The sequence below is a fragment of the Gossypium arboreum genome, chromosome 2 (genome assembly GCF_025698485.1).
Source record: "Gossypium arboreum isolate Shixiya-1 chromosome 2, ASM2569848v2, whole genome shotgun sequence".
NCBI lineage: Eukaryota > Viridiplantae > Streptophyta > Magnoliopsida > Malvales > Malvaceae > Gossypium > Gossypium arboreum.
The window spans coordinates 52,428,913-52,449,653 of NC_069071.1; positions in this window are offsets into that span (position 1 = coordinate 52,428,913).

Below are 20,741 nucleotides of genomic sequence, written 5' to 3' on the forward strand. Positions count from 1 at the left end.
ATACACTCCAATTTCTATCTCTTTCTCTTCTCTCAGGTTCGCAACGTCTATTGCCCCTTTGTAAGGTAGGATCTATTTCTCATCTTGTTCTACCATCTTTGACAAATCAGTGGATAGGCTACAATTTCTATCATCTTCAAGGTCCTGAGATCCCTCTAGATACATATCTTGCTCAAAAAGAGGCTCAGAATTAGTGCCAGCGTTGCTCACGTCATAGATATATGTAGACCTGTTGTAGGTATGAAGGCTGGGCCAAAGAATAAATGATTCTAAGGATGATTATTTGTATAGTATGATCATGAATGAAAGAATCCAAGGATAATCATTTGTACAGTATGAAATGGAATGAATAAAAGAATATTTACTCAAGATAATAACAGACATGCATTTCATTAAAATAAAGATTTTGGGTACAAGCCTATTTCACAAAAGGATTCTTGTTGCTTCTAGGCTTAAAACAACAAGCGTGTTTTGAATATTACCCTAGATTAGCTCTAAAAATACAATGATCTCTTTCATAGTCCCATTGTTTAAAACACCCTAAGTACGTAAGGGCAGAAGCTTGGAAAAGTCTACTCCCGGGTTCCCTCTTCTGATACATCGTTAATGTTTGGATTCCCTAATACCAGGTCTTGCATTAGAGTCCTGAGCTCGATGCACACTTAAATCTCATGCCCTAATCCATCATGGAACTCATAATGTCCACCTCCTTAACAGAAAGGTTGGATTGCAGATTTCCTGCCCCAAAGGGATTATCGAATTTCACGATACCCAATTTAGTAAATCTTTTGATTAGCTTTTTAAAAGTGGTACAGTTCTCGATGGAATGCCCCATGATTCCCGCATGGTATTCACATTGGCTGCTTGCATCGTACCATTTAGGGTATGGGAGTTGTATAGGTTTTATGTAAAAAGGGGATACAACATGTGCGTCGAACAGAACGCGGTATAACTCTCCATACGTGATTGGAATGTGCATGAATTGGGTTTTTTCTGAGTTTGGTCTTCGACTGGGTTCTTTCCTTGGGGAGGCCTGAAGGCTGGTAGTTACCTCCTTGGCTGGCTTGCTATAATCGGCTCTGAACAACCCTTGTTATACCTACTCGCACTATTTGCTCTCTTTCCTTCTTCTTTGTGGCCTTTAAAGTCCACTCTTTCCTTTTCTTCGTTTCTGCCAGAACAAACAGTTTGGCTTGATCATCCTCTGGGTTAAAACTTGAACCCATCGGAAAGCTCAACAGTGCCGATGTATCAATCTGATATTGGGGTTCGATAATGAAGGGTACCCCTTGCATGTCTGGCTCGGTCGGGACGCTTATTGCGGTAAAACCTGGGGAATAGATGATCTCTTCAACATCTTCCTCACTATTGACCACTAGGCCACTTTTTTTTTCAAATTCAACTGCCAGTAACTGGGTTAACTGGCCCATCATATTTCTCTGGAGTTCTAGCATTTCTCGCATATCTTGTTGAATTTTGATAAATTGCTTTTGCATCTGTATTTACCTTTGCTCTATTCTCTCCAATCTTTGGTCCATATCCTTTGTCGATTCTGAAATAATTTTACCTAATTAGGGTCTTTTTGGGGAAATTTAATGCAAATGATGCAATGCAATGCAAAGGATGCCATGCAATGCAAATGCATGGGATGAATGCAAAGTAAAGAAAGATGTTGATTTTGAATTCGATTCCCTTAGAACAACTTTTCTAGAAAACAAATTCTTTTACATAAAATGGATTACATATATGGCCTTGCTTTCATATTCTGGGCGAAGACACTGATTCTTTTTCCTCGTGAAAGTCTAATCTAGCAAGCTTCTGATAAATGCCTCTACTAGCTCCTTTTGCTTGATTCAGGCCACAACTTACTATCCTCACAATGTTGATTAGCTCCTTTAAGAAAGTTAGGATGTGACGACTTTTGAACAACCTTTATTAGCTTGAATCCTTAGGTAAAGTCTTGTTTTCTTCCGCCAATTGTTAGCCTTCTTCTATCGTGTTCACTTGGACCATGTTCGGACAACCGTATTGTAATTCACTTTATTAAGAAATTTGTTTTCTTATGACAAACTGTTCTATTTGGAAATCAAATATTAATCAACACCTCCTTTTTATGATGATGTAATGCAATGCGGTCATAAACAAACAAACACAAAACACGTTAGTACAGAAATAAATGACAAATAAAGTACCTATTCGGGTGATCACTAGAGGTTTGGAGCGGATTTACCTAGGGTAAGCTCCTAGGTCTCTCTATATGTGGCTCGGTTCTAGAGTAAGGGTACCCGTACCACCAGATTCCTCAATCCTCACCCATTATAGGCTCATATAGATCGAGTTCAGTTCAGGGGGATACATTTCCCTATGACCACGCGGAGATGAAAATCTCACGAAATCATAGGTACGGGTGTATCCCGGAAGTAATCCACTAGCCCATGCAGAGATGAAAACCTCACAAAAGCATAGTTTCTTACTCCCACTTAAGAGGTGTGACCACAGTGGTCATGCAATGCACTGCAACATTATTCTACAAGACCCACACCAAAACGATCACACCATCAAATGCAATCATGATAAAACAAATTTTCAATTTCTTTGACAAAAGGACAATAAATAATCAATTTTATGGTTAGACTCTCTTTGGTCCCCAGTGGAGTCGCCAAGCTGTCAAAACCATCCTTTTTTTTCAAGTTTTAAATTTTAATGAAAAAGCGGGGGAATCGACTTTTGAAAAACAGAAATATGGAGTCGCCACCAATCTTTTTTGTTTAGGTGTGATCGAGTTACCTAAGGATTTGGTTATTTTAATAAAAAAATTCTTCTTACTAAAACAACGATTTTGGCCTATGTGAATATGAGAAAATGGTCTCGGGAGTTGGTTACGTATGAAGAAGGATTAGCACCCTCATTACGCCCAAAATTGGTACCAAATCGATTAAATACTGTCTTTATGTCTAAGATTTAAAATGTTTTTGAAATGTGGTTCCCTTTCGATAACATTTGAATAACCCGAGTTGGTCGTCAAAATTCTCTTGCTTAAGAGGGATATAGCATTACATCCAGCACGATAGGACATGATCCTTTATGCCCTCGAAAAACATGATAAGTTTTGACTTCCAAAAATTTATATGTTGAAAACTGCAAAAGGATGCCCAATTATTTAGTCAAACGAGAAAATCGAAACCCAGCATAGTGGCACGATTCCTCGAATTTCTAAACATCGAGCATTGCCTTATTTTAGAATTTAGAGAGTATAAGTGAAATTCTAAAGGAATCTTCGATTATTGAACGAACGGGAAATCGCAACCCAGCACGATAGGGCACAATTCCCGAATTGCCAAAGATCGAGTATTACCTTCATTTTAAAGATTTTTTAGAAGTCATGAAAGAAATTCTAAAGGGACATTCGATTACTTTGAGCAAACGAGAAATTGCAACCCAGCACGTTAGGGCACGATTCTGTGAATTGTCAAGTATCGAATATCGCCTTCGTTTTAAAGGATTTTTAGAAGACATGAACGAAATTTTGAAGGGATATTCGATCATTTTGAGCAAGCGGGAAATTGCAACCCAACACATTAGGGCACGATTCCGCGAATTACAAAATATCAAATCTCGTCTTCGTTTTAAAGAATTTTTAAATGAATAATTATAAAACTAGCTTAAAATGTATTGATGCATTTTTGAAATGAGACAAATTTAATCATAAAAATTTGGATTTTAAGAAAACCACATTTCATAAATCAAGTAAAAAACCACGATATGGGGTAACAGGCACACATGAGATACGATACTTAATGAATGAGAATATTATTCAAGTAGCAGAATAAGCAATTAAATATGATTAATCTAAAAATCATATCCTAATTTCAATCACGTATGAAGAACAATTAACAAATCAATAAGATGAATACCATGCAATGATAATATATATATTCATGCTATAATATATGAAAAACAAGAAGATATGTGCAAAGCAAAATGGAATGTAGAAATCAAAATGGTATAAGATTAATAAACTTAAGATATATATGTTAACAAGTTTGAATAAAAACTAGGGATATATAACCATAGAAATAGATGTTATGAAATAAAAGTTCGAATCAAATTGCACGTAAAATATTTTAAACACGAATTCAGTTAGAAGTTAACAAAATACATGATAATTTTAATAATATATAATACAAAAGAATAATAAGGATACAAGACGAGACGTAATACATAAAATAGATTTTAAAAACATATGTACACATAAATCTATTGTTAAAAAAACATGGGATAAATAATAAGATATATATATATATATATATATATATAAATTTTAAGTTAGTCTAAAAATTATACATATCCTTATATCAAGAAATTTAAAATAATAGACTATATAAACACAAAAGCAATCTAATATAAAGATATACTAAAAAATAATAATTTTACAAATTTAAAAAAATGAAGTTTCTAAAATTATTTCATATATACATAAAGAAAATGCTTGATAAATCACAAAGTAAAAGGTGTTTAAAATAAATGATAAAAATCTATTAAAGTAATAAGTGTATTAATATGTATATATATATAAATCTAAAAGTAAATACGTAAATTTATATAGAAATGATAATATGGATAGGTTTAGCAATGTATATGAGTCAAATACATGTACTAATATAAATGAATATAAAATAATTTAAATCTTATGTAAAACATATATACAAAGCATATTTGAATAGCAAAATATATATATATGTATATATATATATATTAAAATACAAGGATAGAGTCAAAAGCCATTAGATGTAAGAAAATACATTAACTTTATTATTATATAGACGATATGTATAATAATACGAAGGAAATAAACATTTAAAATGTAAAAATGTGATAATAACATTACAAAAAAAACACATTTATAATAATGAAGAAACAATTATCAAAGTGATTTAAAAAGTAAAAATAATTGATTAAGAATAAAAAGGAGTATAAAACAAAGAAAAACTTAATTAAAATTAAACTAAAACCAAGGGGTAATTCTGAAATAAACAATAATAACTATAGGGACCAATATACTCTGCGTGAAGATGCGTGGGGACTCAAGCTGGAAATAACCCAGCTCCCCAAAACGCAGTGTTCAGGCTCGGATCCCTTTGCAAACAAGCGTAAATTTAGGGGCTAAATTAAAAGAAATAAACAAAACAAAAGGTATGCTATTGAATAGCCATGAAAGGAGGAAGGACCTATCGTGAAATTTCCCCTTTTGAACAAAGAAGTGCGGATCCAGCCTACCCGACGGGTCGACACGCGGATCCTAGCCTCCCCTCTTTGAGACGGCGTCGTTTCAAGGCTGTTGAGCCTTGCCTGAAACGGCGTAACTTCGTGGCTCCCATTTAAGGGAAAATTAACCTAGTAATCAAGGCATTTCGGCAGAACAAAAAGGGGGATTGAAAACCTTAATAGCCTGCCCTTATTCCAGCCACCGTTCGACCCTATAACTGCCTTCCTAAGCGTCGATTTGCTCCTATCAACGGGAACGAACAGTTTCGGGCCTCAAGGGGTGACAATCTCGACTGCGGGATCCCTTCTGTACTCTGATTTTGACGAAGCAGACGGAATCCATGGTGCTTTCGGAAGGTAAAACGCTATCCTCTTTCGTAATACTAAAAAAAATTAAAAGAAAAAGGAGAGAAGCAGATTGGAAGAACCGAAATATAAGGTGCTTGAAATCACCTTTAAAAGTTTCGATTGCCTTCTTTTTCTATTCAGTATCTGTATCTTTATGTCTATGTTGCGTAAAAAACATACAACTGTTATTACACGGCTTTTATAGCCAAAAATTGAGAGAAAAAATGAAAAAGAAAATACAAGTTTTGTCTCTTTTTTTTTCTTTTCTTTGCTGTGCTGGTGTTTTCGTATTTTTTTGTAGGTACAGAGTCCGTTGGCATCATACGGAGGTGCGGGTGTGGCGTACGAGGGCTATGTACTGGTGCTCGGGTATGGGGGCATGGCGTGGCTGTTGGAGGCGTTGTTTGGTTACGGTGTAAGCAGAAACTGCTAGGGTTTTCTGCCTTGGCTCTTGTTTTAGGCATTGGGCCTATTGGGTCGTCCGGGTTTTGGGTTAGTGTTTTACACTTAGGCTGGTTAGTTTGTATTGGGTCTGGGTTTAGCTATTGGACTTTAAACATTTAATGGACTGTTATAATTTTATTTGGGTTTTATATTTATTATTTGGTTTGTTTGTTTTTTTGTTTTTTGTTGTTTTGTGTTTGTATGGGCCCGAGCAAATTGGCCCGCTTACATTTACCATATCTTACCATGTGATGATTGTAAATCCCCGAATTTTGGGCCTAGATGAATTTGGCTTTGGGCTTTGGGTTTCATAAAATTTTTAAGTGAGCAAGAAAATGACAAATGACATGTTGGCTTTAAGGGTTTAAGGAATTTGAAGTGTCTAGGTGTGTTGGAGAAGTTCTGGGTTCGAGTTTTATGGTGGAGGAATTTTAATTAAATTATTAAAAGAATCAGGGTTGGGAGTAGATGGGCTTTTAAATAAAGATAGGGGAAAATGGCATCAAAAAGCCTTGTGGAGGAGTGGCTAAGTGATGCCACCTAGGGTGTAGGAAGGTGGCATTTGTGACATCCCAAAATTGGCCCTAGTCGGGAAGTGGTTTCGGGACCGCTAAACCGAGTCACCGACATGCTCGAACGTAATATTTATTGTCTAGAATATGGGAAAATGCATGTGTGAATTTTGAATTCTTTGATTTAGTTAATTTGATTGTGAATTGAAAGAAAAAGGGCTCATATGAAAGGATTTAAAAATATGTAGCTAATTTTAAGAGGTTAATAAAGGAATGAAGCAAAATAAATGGAGTTGCATGTCAAATACCCCATTTATTTTGGATGAGTGGCCTGACCATGTCTAGATGATGGGCAAGGGACATGTTTCCAACATGTTTAGTTAGTGCATTATGTAGAAAGAATTAAGAAATGAAAAAAAAAGAAAAAAAATGAGCATGGATGCCCCCATGGTGCCAGTAGCTAGAGAGAAAGAAAGAAAAAAAGTTGTCATTCATCCTTTCTTTGAGCAAAAACTAAGAAAGAAAAACAAAAAATTGTTCATCTTTTCCCTCCTTCCTTTGGCGAAATTCCTAAGAGGAAGAAGAGATTTTGCTTCATTTTCTTTGTTTAGAAGAGATCTAGAAGGAGATTTGGCTAAACTTGCATCAAGATTAAGGTATGTTGAGGTTGTGTCATGAGATTCATGCTTGTTTTGGTTGCTAACTTGATGTGCATGTTAGCCATGGTTCAAATCCTTGCTATGCCATGAAAAATGGTATTTGGCCAAGGTTGATATTGTGTTAAAGCCATTGCATGCTAAATGTGAAGCTTGTTGATGATGCATGTAATGATGGATTGACTACTCTTGAAATTTCTTTTAGTATTCTTGAGTAGGACATTGAATTCTTTGTTTAACCATGACCGAAGTTGAAAGAGTATGGTTGTGATGTATTCGGCCATGGTGCATTCATGAGCATGATTTATGCTTGTTACTTGATTGGTAAAAATTTGTGTTTGGATGGGTATGAACCCCTTGAGATTCGGCCTTGCACCTATATGTGTATACATGTTTGCACATGATGTATTGGCATGACATATATACTATTTCAAGGTATATATTTGCTTGTGATGATGTTTCGTTATGAAGTACATGAGAGATGTGTATTGAGCTACAATATGTAATGCATTAGTTAGTAAAATGCATGCTGTTTTGTGTGGTATTATGCATAATTGGCCTCAACATGGACATGCATATTCGACCACATGAGGGAAATTGGTGTGCATGCATTCGGTTAGAGGCAAGCATATTGATGCCTATTCTTGGCTTAGAAAATTGGCTAAGAGGAATATTAACTAATGTGTTGAGTTCGATTCGTGATTTCGTACATATGCGACTTTGATGCCTAATGAGCATATATATTGGCTAGGTATCTTGAATTCCTCTTCGATGCTCAAATGATAAAACCAATTTATTTGTTAAATTAAGCTCAAGAGCAAAGGGAGCTAAATCCGATAAGGGAAGGAAAAAGTCGTCGAATAGCCGTCGAAATCGTTCGACCACGTCCGAGGTAAGTTTTCGAGTATCGAAACTTAGATTTTGATTCGATTGAATGAAGTAATAAGCAATCGAATTTCTGCCTTTGTATGTGGCCATTGAGCCGAAATGATATTTTTGCTAAGTGAATTGTGCATAAAAGTTGTGTTATGAAATTGAAACAAAGATGTGTATGAATGTTCGAGTGATATCCGTGTATCGAGGCAATTAAAGCCACACGAGAAAAATTATCCGACCCATGATCTCGAATTGGCTGCCATCGTATTCGCCTTAAAGATATGGCTACATTACTTATTTGGTGAGAAGTGCCATGTGTATCCGGATCACAAAAGTCTCAAATATTTGATGACTCAAAGAGACTTAAATCTGCGACAAAGACGTTGGCTCGAGTTGTTAAAGGATTATGAGCTGGTCATTGACTATCACCCGGGAAAGGCGAATGTGGTTGTGTAACACCCCTAACTCGTGACCGACGCCAGTGTCGGACACGAGGGGTTAACGAGACAAATCCTCTTAAAGTACCGACCAATTTGGCATTTCTGGACAGGCTGGAAAACTGCGTCACCGTCGTCTTAAAAATCATATCTCAAGTTACAAAACTCGGAAACTGGTTTCGTAAATTTTCCCTGAATTTAGACTCATATACCCATCCATGGATTTATTTTTAGAATTTTTGGTTGGGCCAATTGGTACAGTTTATTAGTTAAAGTCACCCATGTTACAGGGATCGACTGCTCTGACCTCCGCGCGTTACAACTTGAATATCTTTCTGTACAGGGCTTTTAATGAAAAAGTGGGGAATCGACTTTTGAAAAGCAGTATAGATGCGCCACCAATCTTTTTGTTTAGGTGTGATCGGGTCACCTAAGGATTTGGTTATTTTAATAAAATATTTCTTTTTACTAAAACAACGATTTTGGCCTACGTAAATATGAGAAAATGGGCTTGGGAGGTTCACGTATGAGGAAGGATTAGCACCCTCATTCGCCTAAAATTGGTACCAAATCGGTTAAATCATCTTTATGTCTAAGATTTAAAATTTTTTTGAAATGTGGTTCCCTTTCGATAACATTTGAATAACCGAGTTGGTCGTCAAAATTCTCACGGCTTAAGAGGATATAGCATTACATCCAGCCGCGATAGGACATGATACTCGAAAACCATGATAAGTTTGACTTCAAAAATTTATATGTTGAAAGCAAAAGGATGCCCAATTATTTAGTCAAGCGAGAAAATCGAAACCCAGCATAGTAGGGCATGATTCTCGAATTTCTAAACATCGAGCATTGCCTTATTTTAGAATTCTGAGTATGAGTGAAATTCTAAGGAATCTTCAATTATTGAACAAGCGGAAATCGCAACCCGACACGATAGGGCACGATTCGAATTGACAAACATCAGGTATTACCTTCGTTTAAAGATTTTTAGAAGTTACAATGAATGAAATTCTAAAGGACGTTCGATTACTTTGAGCAAACGAGAAATTGAAACCAAAGACGTTAGGGCATGATTTGGAATTGTCAAATGTCGAACATCGCCTGCAGTTTTTAAGGAGTTTTAGAAGACATGTAAAATTTTGAGAGGATATTCGATCTTTTGAGCAAGCGGAAATTGCAACCCAACATTATTAAGACGCGATTCACGAATTGCCAAATATCAAATCTAAATCTTCGTTTTAAAGATTTTTAAATGAATAATTATAAAACTAGCTTAAAATGTATTAATGCATTTTTGAAATGAGACAAATTTAATCATAAAAATTTGGATTTAAAGAAAACCACATTTCATAAATCAAGTAAAAACGACGATATGGAGGTAACAGGGTAACACATGATATCGATACTTAATGAATGAGAATATTATTCAAGTAGCAGAATAAGCAATTAAATATGATTAATCTAAAAATCATATCCTAATTTCAATCACGTATGAAGAACAATTAACAAATCAATAAGATGAATACCATGCAATGATAATATATATATTCATATAATATATGAAAAATAACAAGATATGCAAAGCAAAATGGAATGTGAAATCAAAATGGTATAAGATTAATAAACTTAAGATATATAGGTTAACAAGTTTGAATAAAACCGAGGATATATAACCATAGAAATAGATATTATAAAATAAAAGTTCAATCAAATTTACCGTAAAATATTTTAAACACGATTAGATTAGAAGTTAACAAAATACATGATAATTTTAATAATATATAATACAAAAGAATAATAAGGATACAAGACGAGACATACACACAAAATAGATTTTAAAAACATATGTACACATAAATCTATTGTAAAAAAACATGGCATTAATAATAAGAGATATATATATATATATATATATATATATATATAAATTTTAAGTTAGTCTAAAAATTATACATATCCTTATATCAAGACATTTAAAATAATAGACTATATAAACACAAAAGCAATCTAATATAAAGATATACTCAAAAATAATAATTTTATAATTTTAAAAAAATGAAGTTTCTAAAATTATTTCATATATACATAAAGAAAATACTTGATAAATCACAAAGTAAAAGGTGTTTAAAATAAATGAAAAAAATCTATTAAAGTAATAAGTGTATTAATATGTATATATATATAAATCTAAAAAGTAAATACGTGTAAATTTATATAGAAATGATAATATGTATAGGTTTAGCAATGTATATGAGTCAAATACATGTACTAATATAAATGAATATAAAATAACTTAAATCTTATGTAAAAACATATATACAAAGCATATTTGAATAGTAATATATATATATATATATATTAAAGTACAAGGATAGAGTCAAAAGCCAGTAAGATGATACATTAACCTTATTATAATATGTATATATGAATAATAATACGAAGGAAATAAATCTATTTAAAATGTGATAATAATATTACAAATAAACACATTTATAATAATGAAGCAAACAATTATCAAAGTGATATTAAAAACTAAAAATAATATGGATTAAGATATAAAAAAGGAGTATCAAAACAAAGAAAAACTTAATTAGCAATTAAACCAAAAACTAAAGGGTAATTCAAAATAAAACAATAATAGCTATAGTGGACCAATATACTATGCGCCAAGATGCGGGGACCTCGTCGAAATAACCCAACCCCAAAACACAAAGTTGTTCAAAGTTCCCTGATCCCTTTGTAAAATGCTTAAATTTAGGGGCTAAATTAAAAGAAATAACAACAAAAGTTATGTTATTGAATAGCCATGAAAGGAGGAAGGACCTATCGTGAAATTTACCCTTTGAACAAAGAAGCGCTGATTCTCGCCTACCCGACTAAGCCTCAACATATGGACTCCGTGAGCCTCCTCTTTGAGACGAGTCGCCAAGGTCGTTGAGCTTTTGTTCCAAATGGCGCCACTTTGTGCCTCCCATTTAATGGAAAATTAGCTCAGAAATCAAGGCATTTCGCCGTAACAAAAAGGGGATTGAAAACCCTAATAGCTCGCTTCTTATTCCAAATGCACCGCTTGACCTTATAATCGCTTCCTAAGTCGCCGATTTGTTCCTATCAACGGACCTAACAGTTTGGCCTCAAGGGTGACAATCTCGACTCATGGATCCTTCTATACTCGGATTTCGGATGAATCGATGGAATCCTATGGTGCTTTCAGTAGGTAAAATTGCTATCCTTTTCATAATACTAAAAAGTGAAAAGAAAAGGAGAGAAGTAGATTGAAGAATCAAATATAAGGTGCTTGAAATCACCTTTTAAAAGTTTTGATTACCTTTCTTTTTCTATTCAAGATCTCAGATCTTTATGTTCTATGTATATGTAAAACATACAAAAGATATTACACGCTTTTATAGCTAGAAATAGAGAGAAAATGAAAAGAAAATACAAGTTTTGTCTCTTTTTTTTCTTTCTTTCACCTTGGTGTTTTTGTATTTGTTTATAGCACGGAGTCTGGCCGGCATCGTACAGAGTGTAGCTGTACAGTGGCGATGAGGGCAGCATGTTCGTTCTGCACGGGCATGGCATGGTCATGGAGGCGATGTTCTGGTTGCGCATAATAGCGTAAATCTAGGGGTTTTTGCCTTGGCTTTTGTTTTAGGCATTTGGCCTATTAGGGTCAGTCTGGTTTTGGGTTAGGGTTTTACACTTAGGTCGGGTTAGTTTGTATTGGGTCCGGTTTAGCTATTGTGGACTTTAAGCATTTAATGGACTGTTATAATTTTATTTGGGTTTATATTTATTATTTGGTTTGTTTGTTTGTTTGTTTTTTTATTTTTTGTTGTTTTGTGTTTATGGGCCCGCAAATTGGCCCACTTTATACCAACTACCGCCTTTTGCTTCATTGTCGGTAACGAGAATAGAGCAAAGACTCTCAAGGAGGGCCAATTTTGTTTTGGCCTGCGTAATTATGACTTCTTTTGGTGTCCTTCTTATTCGAGGTAGCCTCACCGCATTTCCAAAGGTGTAAGAACTGCTGCTTTGATCTACTCCAATCGTGACTACTCTCGAGCTTTGACCTATTCCACCGCAATTTGAGGTTTGTGGCTTTAATCTATTCTTCTCACATTACATTTGATCTCGTTTCTATTGCAGCTTCAAGGAGATAAGATCAGAATTTTCAGCCTACTCCACTACAACTTTAGGGAGCTAGGATGGTGGCTTAAATCGCTTTCACGCATCTTCAAGAAGCCAAAATTCATCGCCTTTGATTTGCTACATCGCAACTTTAGGGAGAGAAGATCTATAATCTTCAACCTACTCTACTACAACTTTAGGGAGCTAGGATGGTGGCTTAAATCTACTTCGTTGCATCTTCAAGTACCTAAGATTCCTCTTTCTTCGATTTGCCCCATCGCAACTTCAGTGGAGACAAGATCTACAATCTTCACTTCACTCCACTACAACTTTAGGGAGCTAGACTTGTTAAATCGCTTCATCGCAACTTCTGTGAAGCCAAGATTCGCTGCCTTTGATTTGCCCCATTGCAACTTCAAGGAGACAAGATTCTACAATATCTCGGCCTACTCCACTACAACCTTAGAGGAGCTAGGACTTGCTTAAATCAGCTCACTACAACTTCGAGAAGCCAAGATTCGGCATCTTCGACGGCCCCATTGCAACTCTCAAGGAGACAAGATCTACAATATTCAACCCTCTACCACACAACCTTAGGGAGCTAGGACTTGCTTAAATCAGCTTCAATCGCAAATTCGTAGAAGCCAAGATTTGTCATCTTCGATTTTCCCCATTGCAGCCTTCAAGGAGACAAGATCTACAATATTTAGCCTACTCCACTACAACTTTAGGAGCTAGACTTGCTTAAATCGCTTCATCGCAACTTCGTGAAGCCAAGATTCGCCGCCTTCAATTTGTCCCATTGCAACTTCAAGGAGACAAGATCTACAATATTCAAATTTACTCCACTACAACCTTAGGAGCTAGGACTTGCTTAAACTCGCTTTCAACGCAACTTTAGGAAGCCAAGATTCATCGCCTTTCGATTTGCCTCACCGCAAACTCTCAAGGAGACAAGATCTACAATATTCAACCTACTCCACTACAACCTTTAGGGAGCTAGGACTTGCTTAAATCCTTCACCGCAACTTCGTGAAGCCAAGATTCGTCGTGCTTCGATTTGTCCCATTGCAACTTCAAGGAGACAAGATCTACAATATTCAAACCTATTCCACTACAACCTTAAGGAGCTAGGATTTGCTTAAATCTACTTCACTACAACTTCGTGAAGCCAAGATTCGCTGCCTTGATTTACTCCACCGCAACTTTAGGGAGACAAGATCTACAATATTCAAATTACTCCACTACAACTTTAGTGAGCTAGGACATGCTTAAATCTCGCTTCACTCGCAACTTCGTGAAGCCAAGATTATTCGCCTTTGATTTGCCCCATCGCAACTTGAGGAAGACCAGATTCACAATATTCAGCCTACTCCACTACAACTTTAGTGAGCTAGGACTTGCTTAAATCATGCATCGCAACTTCAAGAAGCCAAGATTCGCCATCTTCGATTTCTCTAATCGCAACTTCTTGTGGAGACAAGATCTACATTCTGCTTCTTTACCTATGCTTATGCAATTAGGATGCTATGATCAACATGAATCAATTGTTCCTAACTAAATGTGATGTTTAGGTCAAATAATTAGAATGCTATGATCGAAATGAATCAAATGCTCCTAACTAGATGTGTTATGAATGATATATGAATGCGAAATGAAAATGATACATGTATCATTGCTCATTCATCGTGACATTATCACCGACGATTACACAGGCCATCTTGTTCACCGGTATTCTAGACAAAAACCCAAAGAACAATCTCAATCGCCTCTGCAAGCTTGCCCCACCGAAACTTTATAAAGTTTTTGCTTATCCAACCTAATCGCAACTCGTGGTATTGGATTTATTTCATCTTCAATCAATTTGATTTGTTACACAATTCCTGTGTAATGACCCTATGTGCATGTCTGATATTTGCGTGAATGTAGAATATCATTTTTCTTTTCCTGAGAATGATCCCCCCTTACACTTGGGTTGACATTGCTCGTCATTTTTTCGAGGTTATATCACCGACGAAATACCTTTAATAGAAAATTCAAAGAGATAGCCACAATTTAGACTCCTTTCTCAAACATTTCCATCCTTAGGTTTGGTGAGTTCTCAACAATAGTCCTGCTTTCTGTGTTCTTGTACTATTTAGAAGCCTCCCAGGTATTATGCAGAACTTCTTTTATGAAAGTATTATTGGTCCATTTATCGTTATTTCAATGCAAAATGCTCAAAAAGATCAAAACAATGGACAAGAAGGAAATTAGGTAAGAGCACACTCAAAACAAATAAGTTAATCAAAGATTGCGAATGTAATAAGAAGGCAATTAACTCAACATGAATAAGTTAATCGAGATAGCAATGCAATAAGAAGGAAGTTTATTTGGAGCATATTTTGAAACTAATATAGTAATTAAAGATAGTAAATTCAAGGGTAAGATGAAAACTAAGTGCCCTCGATATCCCAAATTGAGCTTCTCTTCAGACAAACTTCTTGAGGTCTATTTTGAGCTCAATATGTATTTAGGGATTCAGAGTACTTTATCGATGCCTCGAGATTAGCTGCATTTCTTTTCATTGTTAATTCAGTGCGTAGCAAGCTGTCAGGTGTGCCCATCTTGACTCAAATTTGAGCGCCTTTTTGGTTTTCAACTCAAATCCCATTTGGTCTCAAGACGCCTTTTGGTTTGCTTTGGCCTCTTTTTCTTCTTTTCTTTTTTCTTTTTCTTTTTTCTTCTTCTTTTTTTTTTGGGAAGGTCTCAAAGTGTCCTTTATGGGATTTCGCCTGGCCTTTCACTTTCCTCCAAGTCCTTTTGTATAAAAGGATCTTTTTCCATGCCGTGTCCTCCTCGTAGGCTTACGCCATTCATTTCGATACATTGGGCCATGGCAGGTTGCTTTCGATCTCCTTTCTTCAAATTCAATTGATCACATCGGATTGGATCTATTCTCTTCGATCCAACTTCAATTTTGACAAGACTTGGCCAAAAGAAATCTCGCTTTCAAAACCGCTTTCTTATCCCATTAAGCAAATGAATAATGTATTGCCCCTGAAAGATTCTCGCCTGCTGCTCGATAAGTATAGAGGGTAAATGGTAACTTTTTTATGCCAATCTTTACAAGCCTCGATTATCTTTCACGATTTTTTCTGCAAGTATGATATGGCGCCTCGATCTTTGAACAGATTGCCAACCTCCGACATTGAATCTTTCGACATCCTTTGTTGGCACCTAATTTTTTTTTTTTTAGTTTGATAACTATCGACTTAGTAACATTGGCATATGAAATGACTTTCACCCTTTCCGCGGAAGTAATCACACGCACCTCAAAGATGAATCAAGACGGGTCGTAAGCTTTTGACGAGATCAACTCCATAATATCCGCGTGCCCCATATAGAAAATCAGAAGAAATTGAGGAGGTATAAAAGTATTGTCTTCTTTCGCTTGGCATTCACAACTTGACCGATACAATCCCTTCCATGTTGGATCGCCAAGCACTGAACCTCATGATTAGCCTCGCTAACGTAAAATCATTAGTATGTGTTCTCCGACACTCATATGGGGCCTCTTTTAGCATCTACATGCCTTAGTAGCCTGCATATTTTGATAACGATCATGTGAAAGTATCTTAGTATTCTTGACATCTCGCTTTGTCTCTCGTGGTGTTATACACTCCAATTTCTATCTCTTTCTTCTCTCGTGTTCGCAACGCCTATTGCCCCTTTGTAAGGTAGGATCTATTTCTCATCTTGTTCTACCATCTTTGACAAATCGTGGATAGGCTACAATTTCTATCATCTTCAAGGTCCCGAGATCCTCTAGATACATATCTTGCTCAAAAAGAGGCTCGTAATTAGTGCCGTGCTGTTTCACGCCATAGATATATGTAGACTGTTGTAGGTATGAAGGTCGGGCCAAAGAATAAATGATTCTAAGGATGATTATTTGTATAGTATGATCATGAATGAAAGAATCCAAGGATAATCATTTGTACAAGATGAAATGGAATGAATAAAAGAATATTTACTCAAGATAATAATGTATATGCATTTCATTAAAATAAAGATTTTGGGTACAAGCCTATTTCACAAAAGGATTCTTGTTGCTTCTAGGCTTAAAACAAACAAGCTTGTTTTGAATATTACCCTAGATTAGCTCTAAAATACAATGATCTCTTTCATAGTCCCATTGTTTAAAACACCCTAAGTAACGTAAGCGCGTAAGCTTGAAAAGTCTACTCCCTGTTCCTTCTTCGATACATCGTTAATGTTTGGATTCCCTAATACCAGTGTCTTGCATTAGAGTCCCGAGCTCGATGCACACTTAAATCTCATGCCCTAATCCATCATGGAACTCATAATGTCCACCTCCTTAATGTAGAAGGTTGGATTGGCGATTTCGCCCAAAGGGATTATCGAATTTCACGATACCCAATTTAGTAAATCTTTTGATTAGCTTTTTAAAAGTGGTACGCTTCTCGATGGAATGCCCCATGATTCCCGCATGGTATTCACATTGGTCGCTTGCATCGTAACTATTTAGGTATGGGAGTTGTATAGGTTTTATGTAAAAAGGATACAAACATGTGCCGAATGTAACGCTGTATAACTCTCCATACGTGATTGGAATGTGCATGAATTGGGTTTTTCGAGTTTGGTCTTCGACCGGGTTCTTTCTTCGGGAGGCCTCAAGGTCGGTAGTTACCTCCTTGGTCGCTTGCTATAATCGGCTCAACAACCCTTGTTATACCTACTCGCACTATTTGCTCTTCTTCTTCTTTGTGGCCTTTAAAGTCCACTCTTTCCTTTTCTTCGCTTCGCCAGTAACAAATACAGCGGCTTGATCATCCTCTCGGTTAAAACTTGAACCCACTGAAAGCTCATCATGCGCCGGCGTATCAATCTGATATTGGGGTTCGATAATGAAGGGTACCCTTGCATGTCCTGCCTTTGTCGGACGCTTATTGCGGTAAAAACTGGGAATAGATGATCTCTTCAACATCTTCCTCACTATTGACCACTAGGCCACTTTTTTTTCAATTCAACCGCCAAGAATCGGGTTAATCGCCCATCATATTTCTCCGAGTTCTAGCATTTCTGACATATCTTGTTGAATTTTGATAAATTGCTTTGCATCTCAGATTTACCTTTGCTCTATTCTCTCCAATCTTTGGTCCATATCCTTTGTCGATTCTCAAATAATTTTACCTAATTAGGGTCTTTTTGGGGAAATTTAATGCAAATGATGCAATGCAATGCAAAGGATGCCATGCAATGCAAATGCATGGGATGAATGCAAAGTAAAGAAAGATGTTGATTTTGAATTCGATTCCCTTAGAACAACTTTTCTAGAAAACAAATTCTTTTACATAAAATGGATTACATATATGGCCTTGCTTTCATATTCTGGGCGAAGACACTGATTCTTTTTCCTCGTGAAAGTCTAATCTAGCAAGCTTCTGATAAATGCCTCTACTAGCTCCTTTTTGCTTGATTGAAGCCACAACTTACTATCCTCACAATGTTGATTAGCTCCTTTAAGAAAGTTAGGATGTGACGATTTTGAACAACCTTTATTAGCTTGAATCCTTAGGTAAAGTCTTGTTTTCTTCCGCCAATTGTTAGCCTTCTTCTATCGTGTTCACTTGGACCATGTTCGACAATCAGATTGTAATTCACTTTATTAAGAAATTTGTTTTCATGACAAACTGCTCTATTTGGAAATCAAATATTAATCAACACTCCTTTTTATGATGATGTAATGCAATGCGGTCATAAACAAACAAACACAAAACACGTTAGTACGTAAATAAATGACAAATAAAGTACCTATTCTCGGTGATCACTAGAGGTTTGGAGCGGATTTACCTAGGGTAAGCTCCTAGGTCTCTATATGTGGCTCCGTTAGAGTAAGGGTAACCAGTATTCACCGCATTCCTCAATCCTCACCCATTATAGGCTCATATAGATCGAAGTTCACCAGGATACATTTCCTATGACCACGTGAGATGAAAATCTCAATAAATCATAGGTACGTAGTATCCCTAAGTAATCCACTAGCCCATGCAGAGATGAAAACCTCACAAAAGCATAGTTTCTTACTCCCACTTAAGAGGTGTGACCACAAAGGGTCATGCAATGCAATCGCAACATTATTCTACAAGACCCACACCAAAACGATCACACCATCAAATGCAATCATGATAAAACAAATTTTCAATTTCTTTTGACAAAAGGACAATAAATAATCAATTTTATGGTTAGACTCTTTGGTCCCCAAAGGAGTCGCCAAGTCAAAAACCATCCTTTTTTCAAGTTTTAAATTTTAATGAAAAGCGGGGAATCGATTTTGAAAAATGAAATATGGAGTCGCCACCAATCTTTTTTGTTTAGGTGTGATCGAAGTTACCTAAGGATTTGGTTATTTTAATAAAAATTCTTCTTACTAAAACAACGATTTTGGCCTATGTGAATATGAGAAAATGGTCTCGGAGTTGGTTACGTATGAAGAAGGATTAGCACCTCATTACGCCCAAAATTGGTACCAAATCGATTAAATATCGCCTTTTATGTCTAAGATTTAAAATGTTTTTGAAATGTGGTTCCTTTCGATAACATTTGAATAACCCGAGTTGGTCGTCAAAATTCTCTTGCTTAAGAGGGATATAGCATTACATCCAAAGACGATAGGACATGATCCTTTATGCCCTCGAAAAACATGATAAGTTTTGACTTCCAAAAATTTATATGTTGAAAATCCAAAAGGATGCCCAATTATTTAGTCAAACGAGAAAATCAAACCCAAAGATAGTGGCACGATTCTCTCAATTTCTAAACATCGAAAGCATTGCCTTATTTTAGAATTTTAGAGATAAGTGAAATTCTAAAGGAATCTTCGATTATTGAATCTAACGGGAAATCGCAACTCAAAGACGATAGGGCACAATTCCCTAATTGCCAAAGATCGAGTATTACCTTCATTTTAAAGATTTTTTAGAAGTCATGAAAGAAATTCTAAAGGACATTCGATTACTTTGAGCAAACGAGAAATTGCAACCCAAAGACGTTAGGCACGATTTGCGGAATTGTCAAGTATCGAATATCGCCTTCGCTTTTAAAGGATTTTTAGAAGACATGAACGAAATTTTGAAGGGATATTCGATCATTTTGAGCAAGCGGAAATTGCAACCCAACACATTAGGCACGATTCCGCTAATTACAAAATATCAAATCTCGCCTTCGCTTTTAAAGAATTTTTAAATGAATAATTATAAAACTAGCTTAAAATGTATTGATGCATTTTTGAAATGAGACAAATTTAATCATAAAAATTTGGATTTTAAGAAAACCACATTTCATAAATCAAGTAAAAAACCACGATATGGGGTAACAGTACACATGAGATAATGATACTTAATGAATGAGAATATTATTCAAGTAGCGAATCAAGCAATTAAATATGATTAATCTAAAAATCATATCCTAATTTCAATCACGATGAAGAACAATTAACAAATCAATAAGATGAATACCATGCAATGATAATATATATATTCATGCTATAATATATGAAAAACAAGAAGATATGTGCAAAGCAAAATGGAATGTAGAAATCAAAATGGTATAAGATTAATAAACTTAAGATATATATGTTAACAAGTTTGAATAAAAACTAGGATATATAATAGAAATAGATGTTATGAAATAAAAGTTCGAATCAAATTGCACGTAAAATATTTTAAACACGTAATTCAGGTTAGAAGTTAACAAAATACATGATAATTTTAATAATATATAATACAAAAGAATAATAAGGATACAAGACGAGACGTAACACGCAAAATAGATTTTAAAAACATATGTACACATAAATCTATTGTTAAAAAAACATGGATAAATAATAAGATATATATATATATATATATATATATATAAATTTAATAAGTTAGTCTAAAAATTATACATATCCTTATATCAAGAAATTTAAAATAATAGACTATATAAACACAAAAAGCAATCTAATATAAAGATATACTAAAAAATAATAATTTTACAAATTTAAAAAAATGAAGTTTCTAAAA